Raw genomic sequence first — 14495 nt, 5'->3', positions numbered from 1 at the left:
TAGCCGTTTTTATGTCGTTGCCTTTTCAATGGTAAAAGGATACATTACATTGACATTCCTTCAAATTATCTCCCGCTTTGTTTCGAAATCGTTAACATTTACCGGCAAATTTTACCTTTGTCTTTCTACAACTAATTTCAATTAATTGATAATATTTTATTTAGGAAACTTACCATATCATACCTCACCTTATTTTCCATCAAATGCAGGAGGATATGCAGTTTCATATTCATACTATCTTTATTCGTTAAGGTTTGGTAATTAGGAATGGTATTTAGTTAGTGTACGTTTCTCAGCGTCATTTCCGTAATAAGAATAAGGTAAAAAGAGGTAGAACTCAATAGCTCAGTTAGTCAAAATAGTTGATATATAAGGTAACATTTGTAGTTTATAGTATATTGCTAAATAGAGTTTTATGACCCTAACTTTAAATAATGCATGGTTCGGACTGTTGAACGGAAACTCTTACGAATATACGACTTATCGGATAGCTACGAACATGTGTATATGCATACACGAGCGCTTGTACATGTGCATATGTGGGTATACATGTTCACAGCTATCTATATATCCATATGCAAAAGCATTTGTATAAGCACATATTTGAATATATCTACTGCTATACTCTCGAACATGTAGGTATATACATAAGAAATAAACTGAGTCAAAGGAAATAAATACATGCAAAAGTATATATATATATATATATATATATATATATACACACAACCACACTCAAATACATATACACACACATACATTATTTTATCATCTTCTTAATTATAAGTTGACATGACTTCAAAGTTTTGCCGAAGTTTCACTTGCAGTCCGGCGAGGCCTTCAACCAGCGAAATTACGAAAGCCATTTTTAATAAAATAATTCATATCTAGACTTCTAGTGAGTTCTTTTTGCAGTTAATATTCAGTTTTATCTTTATAAAAATAGCTTTATGCGTACGCATACTCACACACACACACACACACACACACACACACACACACACACACACACACACACACACACACACACACACACATGTATATATATATATATTTATATAAGAAAGAAATATTCTTCGACACGGGTACACAAGGCACACAGTGGTACAGACACACATACTGGCATATGCATGCGCGCGCACACACGCATACACGAACAGAAATAGACTCCTCCCCGCCTTAAGTTTGCGAGTTTATGATTCCATCTCACCGGACATTTTTTTTTTACTTCATATTTCTATCTGTAATATAATCATTCTACCCTCAAGATGAAACCGAAAATGTCATGAAGCATTAATAAACGTAGGAAAGATTTTGATCCACACTAAATATAAAGGACTAATCAAGTAATACGAAAAATCTGTAATGGAAAATATTAATCTTCGACATAGCCGTGTATGTTTATTTATATCAGTATAGGATGAATATCAATATATTTGAAAGAAATACGCTGAGATATTCATGCTTCACTGAGTTATCGTTCCTAATTATATTCTCAACATTTCATTTCGCGTCTAACGAGGACAATAAATTATAACTACGAGGTAAAGTTGGTGTCAGAAATTGAAACCCTGGAAAGCAGTGTTCGAGAATCGCTGTAGTCCAATCACTGAAGCAGTCCAAAAATTAGAAACAAAAAGGAAAATTGGTTTGGGTTAAATCATTTATAGCTTATTAGATGAAATGCTGCCATTGATTCCATGTGACAAACTTGCAATTTTCAAGCGTCGTTCCAACTTTATAATGTTGGTAATCTGTCTCTATATGGAATTAGAATTTTTGCATGAAGCCATCGGTAGAATGATTAATCCAAAAATAAAAATAAAAATGTTGTTATCTGCTCTATTGTGTGTGTGTGTATATATATATATATACATACATATATATTTATATATATATTTTTTCCTGGCGACGGCCGGTTTATGGAGTTGCGGTATCTTCAGATACGACATAAGTTAAACTCTTTGCGGACGGGAAACCCAGCGTAACATCATAAACTGGCCTTCACCAGAAAAAAAATATAGACTGTACTACTTCTTAGAGTGTGCTTCTTCGCCGGATTTATGTTTTTCTAAAAACGATATATATATATATATATATATATATATATATATATATATATATATATATATATATATATATATATATATATATATATGTATTATGTATATATAATTGAAAACAAAATGGAGTCAACAAGGAGTACTGTTGGACATTTATTTTTAATCACTACAATTGTTTCCCATCAACGTAGTTCTCGAGGCGTGCAAGCACTTGGTTATGTAACCGCATTATCAGATCTAGTTGTGTTTCCTCAGGCGATATGTAAATATTGTCTCCGTAAGTTCAAAATCTTCCGCTTCAAGAACATCTTCTCTAACTACCGTGGCTTGAATTTACTAGTAGTCACAGAGATTAGCTTTCTTGTTGACTCCAGTTTTTTCAATTCTTTATTCACGCACGACAGATGCCCAAAGGCAAATTTGGATAGCACAGGGCAAATCTGAAGGTCGACGGGCTTTACACTGTACCTTACTACGTCCTTAACAGAATATACCATATATATATATATATATATATATATACGACATGGAGGAACGTACGTAGGTATATATATATATATATATATATATATATATATATATATATAGGTACGTAGGTTTAGAGGATTATATTTTCCGGGTGGATACTGTGATAGCTCAGCTATCAACTGTGGTGTTCCAGGTTATGGATAAGCGCATCGATTATTGTTTCACATCTTTGGCTACTACGAGTCATCCTTTACGCTGTAAATTCCTCCAATGAGTAATTCCGTATTCGCTTCACTGGATGGTAATATTATATGGAGTGTATGTTAGTAATAGTTATAACGATAGAGAAAATGGAGACTGATACGTCCACAAATGTTTTTGCAAAATGGAATTTTTAAAATTTTATTTTACAATGTCAGACAGCATATTTTCATTGTTACGACGACTAACTCGTGTTTCCACTTCAACTAGTTGAAGGACCCTGAACGAAGCTGCACAAAAAAATTATGTCCGGTTGCATGTGCAACTGCCCATACCCTGAGCAAGGGAAACACGTGTAGATCACCGTAGCTAAAAAAATATGCTCTATGACATGGTAAAAGTATTATACTCCTTATAATGTTGGGTTGTAATAATGCCTACTTAAGTATACAGTATACTTAGTAAAACCAGTAGACACGACTATCTCTGACCGCCTACTACGTACTCTCTTTGCTTATAGTGACTTGGTTATTCCATTTGTCCACGTGGGAGGGGTGTACCATAACTGCCAATTCCCTATGATATCTCCCTTTTAAGTTTTTCTTACGAAATGTCATTTTATTTAGCAATAATTTATTTTTATTCACTCCACTTTTCTTTTTTAGTTCTTTTTCGTCCAATTTAACATTTTTTGCGCTTGGCATCTATTTTCTGGAACTCTGTATGTTTTCTTTTCCTCTCACTTGTAAGCCTGGGTTCAATCACCTGCAGTGGAGTTGGTACTTGGAATGTATCGTACAACCATTCCATCGGTCCCTCCAACTTCTTTGGTTTGCTTTCCACGAATCTCTTTTTCAGTTAGTTCCTGTGTCTCTTTTGTATGCCTTATCTACTTTCTACTTTTTACCCAATACATAATTTTACCTACGCATTTGGTAATTATCATCCCAATTCTACTTTCCATTCTTGTATGCCCACATATACACCTTTTCACCAACTTTAAAGAATATGTCTTCCCTGGCAAACATCAGCTCCGCTGGTGAGCTACTTGCTGGTGCATTCGGATTTGGTATCACAGGGTACACTCTTAAAAATTGTTGAAGAGCTACCTCATCTGTAACTTCCTTATTCTATTGTATTAGGGCTCTTTTGAAGGTATCGACAAAGCTTTCTGCCTGTCGTTAGATCTGGGGTGATATAGCGCATGGTTATATGTTCTACCGCAAACGCTTCACAATTTTTAAAAATTCACTAGACCCAAATTGCGTTCCATTGTCAGCCACTATCTTGTCTGGGATGCCAAATCTTGCAAACAATTCGTGTTAAAAATTTATCTCAGTTGAGGAGGTTGGTTTTTTTATACTTACAAATTTCAGGTCATTTCGAAAAACTATCAACTACCACTAAGTAGTAAGAACCGTTTAAAGGACAAGTGAAATCGATGTGTAGTCTCGACCAAGGAACATCTACTTTTGGCCAATGTTTACTGTTTATCGTGGGCAGTTTTTCACTTCGTTTTGGCTTACATACATGTGTTCCACTTTGTTTTACTGAAACCTTCGACTTAACCGACTATATTTCCACACAAAACACTTATGGGCGTATTCCATACTTTGAATAGTTCCATCCACTCTGTGCAGAACACATTAAGTGAACTTTTTAGCACATATATCTTTGCCTTTTTTGTTTGACCCCGAAATCTTACATTACATACGAATTCACCGAAAAAATATAATCTTTTTCCGTAACACCACGTGCTACCCTTTCGATTTAAATAATTTTGGCTTACCAACATATTTCAAGTTTTTTTTTTTTCGTTTATAATGGTAATATAACTTGCAGTCTCTAATTTCATTTTAACATTTGTATTTCTGATTATCATCACAAATTTCCTCTGATTTTCATTTTCACAAAATTTCCTCATCTTTATTATATTACCAATTTCTCCCGATGACATATCATTTATTCTTTTTCCTTTGTTCTACTGTGCGTCTGTATATGTCCTAAATTTCCACAACGAAAATACTCAGATTTTTTAAATGGAGAATTTTTCCTCACGTGTATACCTCCACATGCAAAATATGGGTTTATTTCCTGATTCTTGTTGTGCTATTTTAGAAAACACTTTATCTCAATTCATATTATTTCGCACTTGCTTCATTTGGAAATAATCTTTACGTTTAATTTCCTGGGTCATGTTTTAATTTGACTATCCTTTCACATTCTTCTATAGGGTTATATCCTGGTTTTGTTGCAGCTTTGCGACAATTCTAGTTTTAATTTCTGCGTCCTTTTCGGCAGTAATCCCTGTGTAAAAATCTGGCGTTAATTCGTCCTGCTTAAACTTCTCTCATTCCCTGTTTACTCTACCAGCATATGTGATGTAGTTCTCGCCGTCGCTTTTCTCTATGTTCAAACACTTCCAACATGTGTTGAACAATGAGCTTTTTTCACTGAAAATTTTACACAATATATCTATTGTGTCATTAAAGTTTATGTCCGAAGGTTTTCTTGGGAGTACATAATTACTGTATCGTTCATGTTCTGTTACGGTCAGTTTCCTCAAGTTTACGCTCATTTTCATCTTGTCCCAATCTTTACATTCTTTCTCGAAGATTTGCTCATATCTTCTGTAGTATGCTTCGAAGTTAACTCCTTCGTCAGGTTCGTATTGAAACTCTGTTATAGAGTTCGCGACATAGTCTGGTGAGAACTCTTTTTCTGATTTTCCTGACGACTTCATTAATTGCAGCATTTGTTGCTGTAATAGTAATTGCTGTTGTTCTTCTTATAGTTGTCGTTGTTGCTGTTTTTGCAACTCTAGCAAACAAGTCAACAAATTTTCCATAATTTTTTACGATTTGTTTTCGTAAAACTCACACAAAAAATACTTTGTGAGTTTGTTAACTCGTCGAGTTTATTAATTCCTGATGAGTCGTTTAAATCCTCGTCGCCAGTGTTATAATCCTTTTAACGTTAGATTATTATAACGCCCATTTCGGTATACAGTATACTTAGTAAAACCAGTAAAGACACGGCTGTCTCTGACCGCCAACTACGTACTCTCTTTACTCATAGTGACTAGGTTATTCCATTTGTCATGTGGGACATGTGTACCATTATTACTAATTCCCCACAACGTAAAGAAAAAGAAATAAATTTTGAGGATGTACCCGTCTCCATATTCTCTACGGTAATATTGCTTATATGTATGTATGTATGTATGTACGTACGTACGTACGTATGTATGTATGTATGTATGTATGTATGTATCTATCTATCTATCTATCTATCTATCTATCTATCTATCTATCTATCTATCTACCTATCTATCTATACTTTCGTTTATCAAAACGTTGTCTGTATTGTAAAAACATTGCAGTTAAATTACAATTAGAATAGGATTTTTTTCAATACAAACTCAACATACACCAACATTTCTACATTGTATTTTACTTAATAATGTCAATGTGAGTTGTCACTCAAAACTATCGTTGTTTCTTAATATAAATATAGTTTAAAACTTTATACTATAACAATGTATTATATTGGTCAATTTAGAAAGTCTGGAAAAAATACTTGTCGGTTTAGACTATCTTCATTCTCCTTCTCCTATGAAATAGGCTGATCATCATATCATCATCATCCTCATCATCATTGTCTTCTTCTTCTTCTTCTTCTTCTTCTTCTTCTTCTTCTTCTTCTTCTTCTTCTTCTTCTTCTTTCCACCACCTTCTCTCCATTCCCCCCGACAACACCGTGGGATGCAGTGGAATACCGCTAAAGGAAAAAAAAAAAGCAAAAATCTGTCTTCATATCGTGTATTCGTGGAGGAAGTACATTTGGCGGAGCCACTTTTCTTCGAGCTAAATACGAGAAATTTAGAGAACAGCACTGAAAATAACACGAACCACTTGTCATTAGTAATACTCGCATTGCCTTCCAGCACTGGACGTTCTTTTTTTGTTCCCCACACCAAGTTATCAGCGTTGTTGGCAATTACACAACTTTACTAGTCACATTTGAAAGTCGGTATCGAGATATCAGTTCAGGATCCTGCTGTCAATCGATCGGCACCATAGTGACTCGGACATCTGTGATTCCCAAGAGATAAATAAAAATAAAAATTAGCAAACATTGAAAGAATACTTTTTTATGTTTAAAATTTTTTTGCTAAAATAGAAACAAAAACCCTATATATATTATTAATTAACCGCTAGGTTATTTCGTTTGCATTAATATTATAATTTATTATATTTTACTTTATAATAGAAAATATACATGGCAAAACGAATAATTCTGGCGTTTGTTTTAACGGCATTTTTATACGTCACATTAAATATGTAATTTTCATAGATGATTAATGAGTTAAATTAATTTGTCGCCCACCATATTGCTAATATCAACTGAAATATTCATAGTTATAATCTCATGCTATAAAATCCAGCAGTATTAAGTCCTTAAGAGACAATACAGCTTTCTATTTTTTACGTTCGTTAATGGAACAACATATTTTCTGTTTATTATCTTTTACTTCTTCTTCCCTCAGAGAAAAGGATTTAAATTTGGATAACAATCCGGACAGCTTTTGTCTTCGCTCAAATATGCAACATACAAAACACGAACATAAACACACATAATGCTTGTACATACAGATTCTTATTTATGCGCACGCACTCACAAACACGGAGACACATATACGTACATTCAACGACATTGACCTTTCCGCACGTACTGGTTCATACACAAGCATTTGTGTATACACACATACAGTCACGTGCAAATAGACACACACAACAGACTAGAGAATTACGTATTAAAAATTAATTAGGGAATTACGGTGTTTAGCTATTCAACGATTTATTTTTATTATTGTTGTTGTTGTTCCTCTTCTTCTTCTTCTTCTTCTTCTTCTTCTTCTTCCCCTCCTCCTCCTCCTCCTCCTTCTCCTCCTCCTCATCATCATTATTCAGTAATCTTATTTTTATCGCGTGTTTTCACTACACTACCGAGCACAGCAATGTTAATTTGTCCAGTGTACAACTTCTTGTGTGGTGATGTTTTATATCATTTCCCAAAAGCCTATTAGTATCGAGTCAGTTTCTCTTTTGTAACCCTTACATTCTGACTTTATTTATTTCCAGATCTATATATTTGGAAAATTTCACCGTTATTTTGAAAGATATATTGTCTTCTTTTCGTGCTAATATTTTAATTAGGAAAAATGTCCTTTCCTGGTGATCCCTGTTAACAATATCCGGTCTATTATCTTTGACCCCCCCCCCCCTGTTTGTGTTGATTGGCATATCCTAGATTATAGCATTATCATGTTCGGTGACCCCTTTTTTAATGTTGTGTATGTGTACCACTCCTTTCTACTCGATATGTTATAGTGCGGGCAAATTTCACGAAGTAGACTTGCAATCAGTGAAATTTTGGTTAAACGTTTCTTCTTAAACCCTACATATTCAGATGTTTCTACGTGACCCTTCTATACAAGTACAGGTATGACACAGTTTTACTAATTTCTTAGAACATCCATCTAGGACCAATCAGCCGCCCTTCTTTAAGGGCAGGAGAAGCATTTCGTCCTTAGTTGGTGACAAGGAAGAAACAGGTTGTGTGTTGGACGTGACTTTTTTGTACTAAGACACTTTCTATTCCATCAAGATTTCATCGAATTTTTCAGTTCCTCTTGGAAAGAATGAAGAAGAGGAAGTCAGGACTATGCCAGGCAAATTTCTGTATACCATATGTATTTTCTATCATATTTCATTGTCTCTCTTTTCATTCGGTAATGTGTAAACACTTACACTATTATTAACCTGTCTTTATAATATTTCCAGCAAACATCTCTACGGTAAATAGCGACGAGCTGGCAGAATCGTTATCGTGCCAGTCAAATGCTTAGCGACTTTCCGTCTGTTTTTATATTCTGAGTCCAACATTCCACCAAAAGTTCACTTTGCCCTTCAATCACTTGTGGTCGAAAATATAAGAACCAGTTGAGCTCTGGTGTCGATCTAATGAAATTGCTAGCCTTGTGCCAAAATTTGAAACTATTATTAAACTCACAGCTTATGTTGTTAGGTATGATGGTAAGTGTCAGCTGTCCACAGCCAGCAGATGAAGGTGACACTTGTTTACTGGTCATGCTTCAAGAACCCTGCGAAGAATTCTTGCAGTTCCAAGCAATGCTGATTTTTGTAGGTGTTCTACATTCAAACTTGCACTAATCTTTTTCATCCATGCTAGTAGTTGAGTGCTGATACTTCCAAGTGCACCAATTACTATTGGTATCACGTCTACCTTCCTCATTGACCACAACCTTTATATTTCCTCTTTACTATGTTTGATGGTTGATAAAAAAAATAAGCTAAAACGGTGAAGTTATAGTTCCTCAGAAACATCTTGCTTAACGATTGGGGAAACGTGGCTGCAGAATTACAAGTGAATTGTAGTTAAATATGAAACATCAACTGCTCCTGATTCATCTTCAAATGTATTCTCTGAAGCTACCTCTATTCGTTCCTAATTCCTAGTTTGATTAACAGATTATGTGAAGAGTGAAAAATACTACTGGTTAATTTTCGCTTAGAATTCTTCTTTACACACACATATATCGTTCAATACCCGTCATTGGAATCTTTTTGTTTTGCTTTCGTTAGAGTGACGATTTCTCTTTTTCCGGTGTTCTCCTAGTGGCAATGAGAGTACCACCACCACCACCAACATCAACAACAACAACAAAATGGCTACCAACATTAACAACAACAATAACAAAAATCATTAGTCATTAAATTTTTCTTTAATAAAGTATTATTATTATTATTACTATTATTATTATCATTATTATTATTAGTATTATTAGCAGCAATAACCATGAACCCTCCCCCACATTTAATAATAATCAATATTCTCGGCTTTGCTGTTACCTTTCTTATAATAACTATCCTTATTATATTATTATTGCGCGCGTTGTTGCTTTTGTTCTTGTTACAGTAACTGTAAACTATTACCCACTACAGATTCGCGCACACACACTCACACACACACACACACACACACAAACACACACACACACACACACGTGTAAACGGTGTGTTGTGTGTGTGCATGTGTGTCTATATTTTGATTTTATTTCTCTTCTATTGCGTATTATTAATTCTGGTAGCATAGGTTTTAATATCTGATAGAAACTATAGTGATACGGCACTGAGTCAATTGAAAGGACGGAAAGAGACCCCATTCACAGTTCTCCGCCCCTTTCTTCCATATAAGTAGTAGCTTTGGGATATTGAGGATAATACAAATGAGAAAACGATGAAATATAAACTGATAAAAGATGGTATAATGGAGTTATAGAACAAGTGTGACAGGAAATGGCAATGTTTTCAATTTTTTATATTAGATTTATATATGTCTCATAATATATTAGGATATGGCGTGAATATATTTGATACAGATCAGTGGAGCTTGGCTTGAAGAGTGTGAAAAAAAAAGGGGGGAAATGATTGGTTGACAAAACGAAAAGAGAAAGTGATAGAGAGGAGGAGATGTAGCGAGAGACGAGAAGGTGGGAGAGAGAGAAGGCGATCTACCGGTTTTAATGTAAGTGTTGTAGTGAAGGGTGGCGTCATTATCGATATTGTGAAAAGCTGTAAACGTATGAAGTTAATTTTTCTCATCATCGTCTCCATTGCTGTTTACATCGTTGTTTTCATCATTTTCATTGCTATCGCTTTTATTGCTGTTATTGTTTTAACTACTACCATCACATCATCAACGACGCCGTTATCGTTGCAGTTGTTAACATTGTCCTTTCATTTTTAATTGATAAGATTATCCTAGCTGAAGTCATTTCTTTTACTGAAATGTTCATAGTCTCTACCATCGCACTCAATTGAAGTCATCACCGTTTACATACATCACTAATAGTTCAAATCATCATCCTCGTCACTCGTTGATGTTTGCTAATGTTGAAACTGTCAACATAATCATCCTGCAGATCTACATTATCAACCTTGCTGCCAGTCTTGCTGTTTACATTGTCCCTTACGACATCTGAGAGATTCAATGTAATACATCGGATGGCAGACTCAAATAAAAAGACAATGCAAAATTTTCTTCTTGATTAAAACCGCTCTATTTCATATATATAAATTTCGGGAGTCAACGTCATGAGAAGAATAAATTAAACAAAATACATAATACGTTTACATTCAGTCCGACTCCATATGGTTTTTACATTCGTATCAGAAAATATACTATAGAGCGTGTTAAATTAATACGGTGAAATGTAAACATAAAATACTAGCAGACAGAACCAATGCGCGTCCAACTACTACCTCTCGGTTCGTTATCAGAAACTATCATCCAAATATTGATCATAAATAAATTTAGTTAGGCATTGTATTTAACATCACCATCTGGTCCATGATACCTATATTTTGAACAATAGTGTTGTTGGTTGATTTAGTGTATAGCTGACGGTGAGATTAACGCCTGATGGCGTGTGTCACTAGTTTAGTTTCTCGAAAATCATCAATGTCCATCGATGAAATACACCCGCGAGAAAAATACATACATACTTATAAATATCTACACATACATGCGCGCACGCACATATATATATATATATATATATATATTTATATATATTCATACAAACATATATGTCTCGTCTACCAAATTCTACTCAAATGGCATTCGAAACCTGAAGGCTGCAGCTGAAAACAGTTGCCGAAAGTACCACATTGTTAGGATCTAAACCAGAATCCAGTGCCTTCGAAATGGTCTTCTAACCGCATATTTGCGTCAATTTCTGAAACAACGTAAGAAAAAGTAATAGAAAGATGGCTATTCTTTGACCATATAATTGATTTACCAGGACTGACATGGAGTTAAGCAACAATCACATAATGACTGGCGTATTATTGTTGATTAGCTCCAGGTCAGCTCTAATCTAGCTGACCTATTTCGAAGGTATTCCAACAACGGCAATCCCATCGTATTAGTGGTCTTTTAAAAATACCTTATCAAATGTGTTCTATCCTTTTTTTTAACATAGAAGAATGTTAATCAAGGGAGATTTGTCTGCTGTTTGTAGTAGCCGGAGCAACCATGTACAGACGCCTTCAGACATTTGTTTTCATTAGCTATATCAGGGGTCTGTCCGCTTAATGAAACCTACATCTACAAATCATAACCACAGAAGTTGAACTCAGGACCTTAAGCAACAAAACACTCGTAACGATATTGTTGTGAATTCTTCTTTCATATTACAGCTAGGTAGACAGGACTGCTATTGAAGAACCATTGTTTTTGAGTACAGGCCTAATAAGTGTATAAATGGGAAGAGAAGAATTGCTATCTAATTGGTTGATTGTTATTTGCTCCTCCATTGACTTGGTCATCCACGCTACTATTTTCTGATGATAGAGAAAAAAACATCCATACGAAAGAAATCAGCCGCGTGTGGCAAATCACATATGAATTTAAAGCTCATAACATTCGGAGACGCCAGACTATCTAAGTCATTCTCTTTAACTTTCCTACAATAAATTCTGACTAGCTCTGTGTATGGAGTGACCGAAGCGAAAATCTTGCAGACAACCAGTGCTTTTTTTTATTTATTTATTAGAAAGACAACACGTCAATAAAATCTAATTAAATTCTTAAAACTTAAATGCTTCTTTTCCTCCAATTTTAGTTTAATTTATTTCTTTTAAACAGAGTTGAAACTATCAAGTTATAAATTTTATTTCTTTGAACGGTTTTAGATTTTCTCTCGTGTGGTGATTTAAATCATTTTTATCTTAACGCTGCTTAAGAGAAAACCGGAAATATATGGAATAGAAAGTAAATGAAATGTTATATTTGCGTTTATTAAAAGAAACCCCCTCCCTCTCTCCTCCTCTTTCTCTCACTCTCTCTATCTATCTGTCCGTCTCAATTTCTCACTATATCTATTTGTGTGTGTGCGTGTGTGTTCTATAAATGTACATATATCGAATTGAGTTGATTACAGATCCGATAAGACAAAGCGTTCTGCGTGGAAATTTGTAGACGAAAACTGCAGAAGACCGTCATCCGTGTGTAATGTGCTGCTGATGAAGTCAAACGGGCGACGACGTGATTATACACTGTGTCTTAGATATTATAAATACGGAAAGAGTAAAATATCGACACCTACCTGATACTTTATTTATCGAACTTAAAAGGATGCAAAGCAAAATTGATGTCAGGGGAAATTTAACTCAGAGTAACTAATGGGAGGCATCTAATGATTTGCTCGTTTCACCTTAAATAGATATACACGTGTGGGCGCACACATATGCAAATCTTGTGATATGCTTGCTTGTCAGTCCTTATAATAGCTAACACTTTCAAGTCGTGTTAAATTGTGTTCTTTTAATTCCGGTTACTTAAATGTTTCACAAATAGTAATCGATAAAATCCGTGCAAAATTGAAATATGTAATGAGGGAGGTATGTTCGATAAGTAACCTTCAGCTTATCCGGAGTCCAATAGCAGAAAAGCATAAAAAAAGAAGAAAAGGATAACCTAGACTTTTTTGTGTTTACTACATTAGAAAAGTACGGGAAATATGAAATATGTTGTTCGTTAGGAATAGCAGAACCACATACGTGATTAGATTTTTCTTTACGAGATTGAATTCTTTATGTGTTTATTACTCACTATCTGTCTTTGTTTGCCTTGCTGGATCACAGAGATACTATATATTTCCCCCTTTCTTCAAATAATTATAATTATTAATGTACAGTCAAGAGCGTTGACTGACAGAAAGGTAGACTACCTACAAAAGGGTCTCACTATATTAATTGCGTCACATTACCTTCTGAGTCCTATCCCATTGTATTTCATTCGTTATTATGAATAAATAAAATAACTCCACAAAAGCGAGAAGTTGAATCAGATTTAGAAAACATTATTAATGTAGCATCTCTAAGGCGAAGAGACATCGCGAATAGTAGATAATAAGATTAAATACATCGATATATTTTGTTACACCACTTTGTGTTCTGATTTCAAGTTCTGACTGAGTTCACTTTACGTATTTGTCCCTTCAGATCAAGTTTAAAAACATTGCCTGAAAGAAAGGCAGTATTTATGATGCTTTACAAATATGTGACAAGTGGTGACTAGGAAGGATAGAATCTCCAAAGTGGGGAGCTGGCCCGAATACTTGTAACAGAGTGGATTCCACTAAAGGCAGCCAAGATATTAGCCAATCGACCGACGAATTTAGTCTGCCACCAGAGTAGGCGATAGAGGAGTTGGAATTCAGAACGCAAAAAGGGAAAATAAACCGCAAGGTTTCTTGATGCTATGATATATGGGTATTAGAAATCTGTTGGAAAAATTCAGCCGCCTATACTATTTCTGATTCTCAACTGTATAAATGTTACAAATACTTAATCTGATGTTAAAATTAGAAATCTTTATTATAGTAATTACATGTAAGTTGTAAGTATTCTATTTCTCTTTTAATTGCTGTACCGAAAGATATATTGTCATGAAAATGTTATAGAAATTATAAATGCCTCTAGTCTCCAACTGCAATCCAGATTTTAGTGGATTTCCACCATTATCATTATCAAGTTTAAGATTGTGGTATAATTTACTTAAGTTAAAGTACACTAATATTGAAAAATCAGTTATTATCTTTGTTTCTAAATAGTGGTTAATATTTTCATGTGGCCACTAATAAGAAATATTTTTAACACAAATTAAACAAAG

General features: G+C 34.4%; 1 long non-coding RNA gene across 1 annotated transcript; it reads right to left on the bottom strand.

Moving 5' to 3' along the window:
* Nucleotides 1-4722: 4722 nt before the first annotated feature.
* Nucleotides 4723-13547, bottom strand: LOC149137178 (uncharacterized). The gene is made up of 3 exons (XR_016237941.1): nucleotides 12928-13547; nucleotides 6644-6826; nucleotides 4723-6512 (listed from the first exon to the last, which is right to left on the bottom strand). It is a non-coding gene; the product is annotated as an uncharacterized LOC149137178 (long non-coding RNA).
* Nucleotides 13548-14495: the final 948 nt, after the last annotated feature.

This window comes from Octopus bimaculoides, chromosome 2 (assembly GCF_046866305.1).
Source record: "Octopus bimaculoides isolate indiv1 chromosome 2, ASM4686630v1, whole genome shotgun sequence".
Taxonomy (NCBI): domain Eukaryota; kingdom Metazoa; phylum Mollusca; class Cephalopoda; order Octopoda; family Octopodidae; genus Octopus; species Octopus bimaculoides.
The sequence above is the reverse complement of the archived record's forward strand: the minus strand, read 5'-3'. Positions and strand labels throughout refer to the sequence as shown.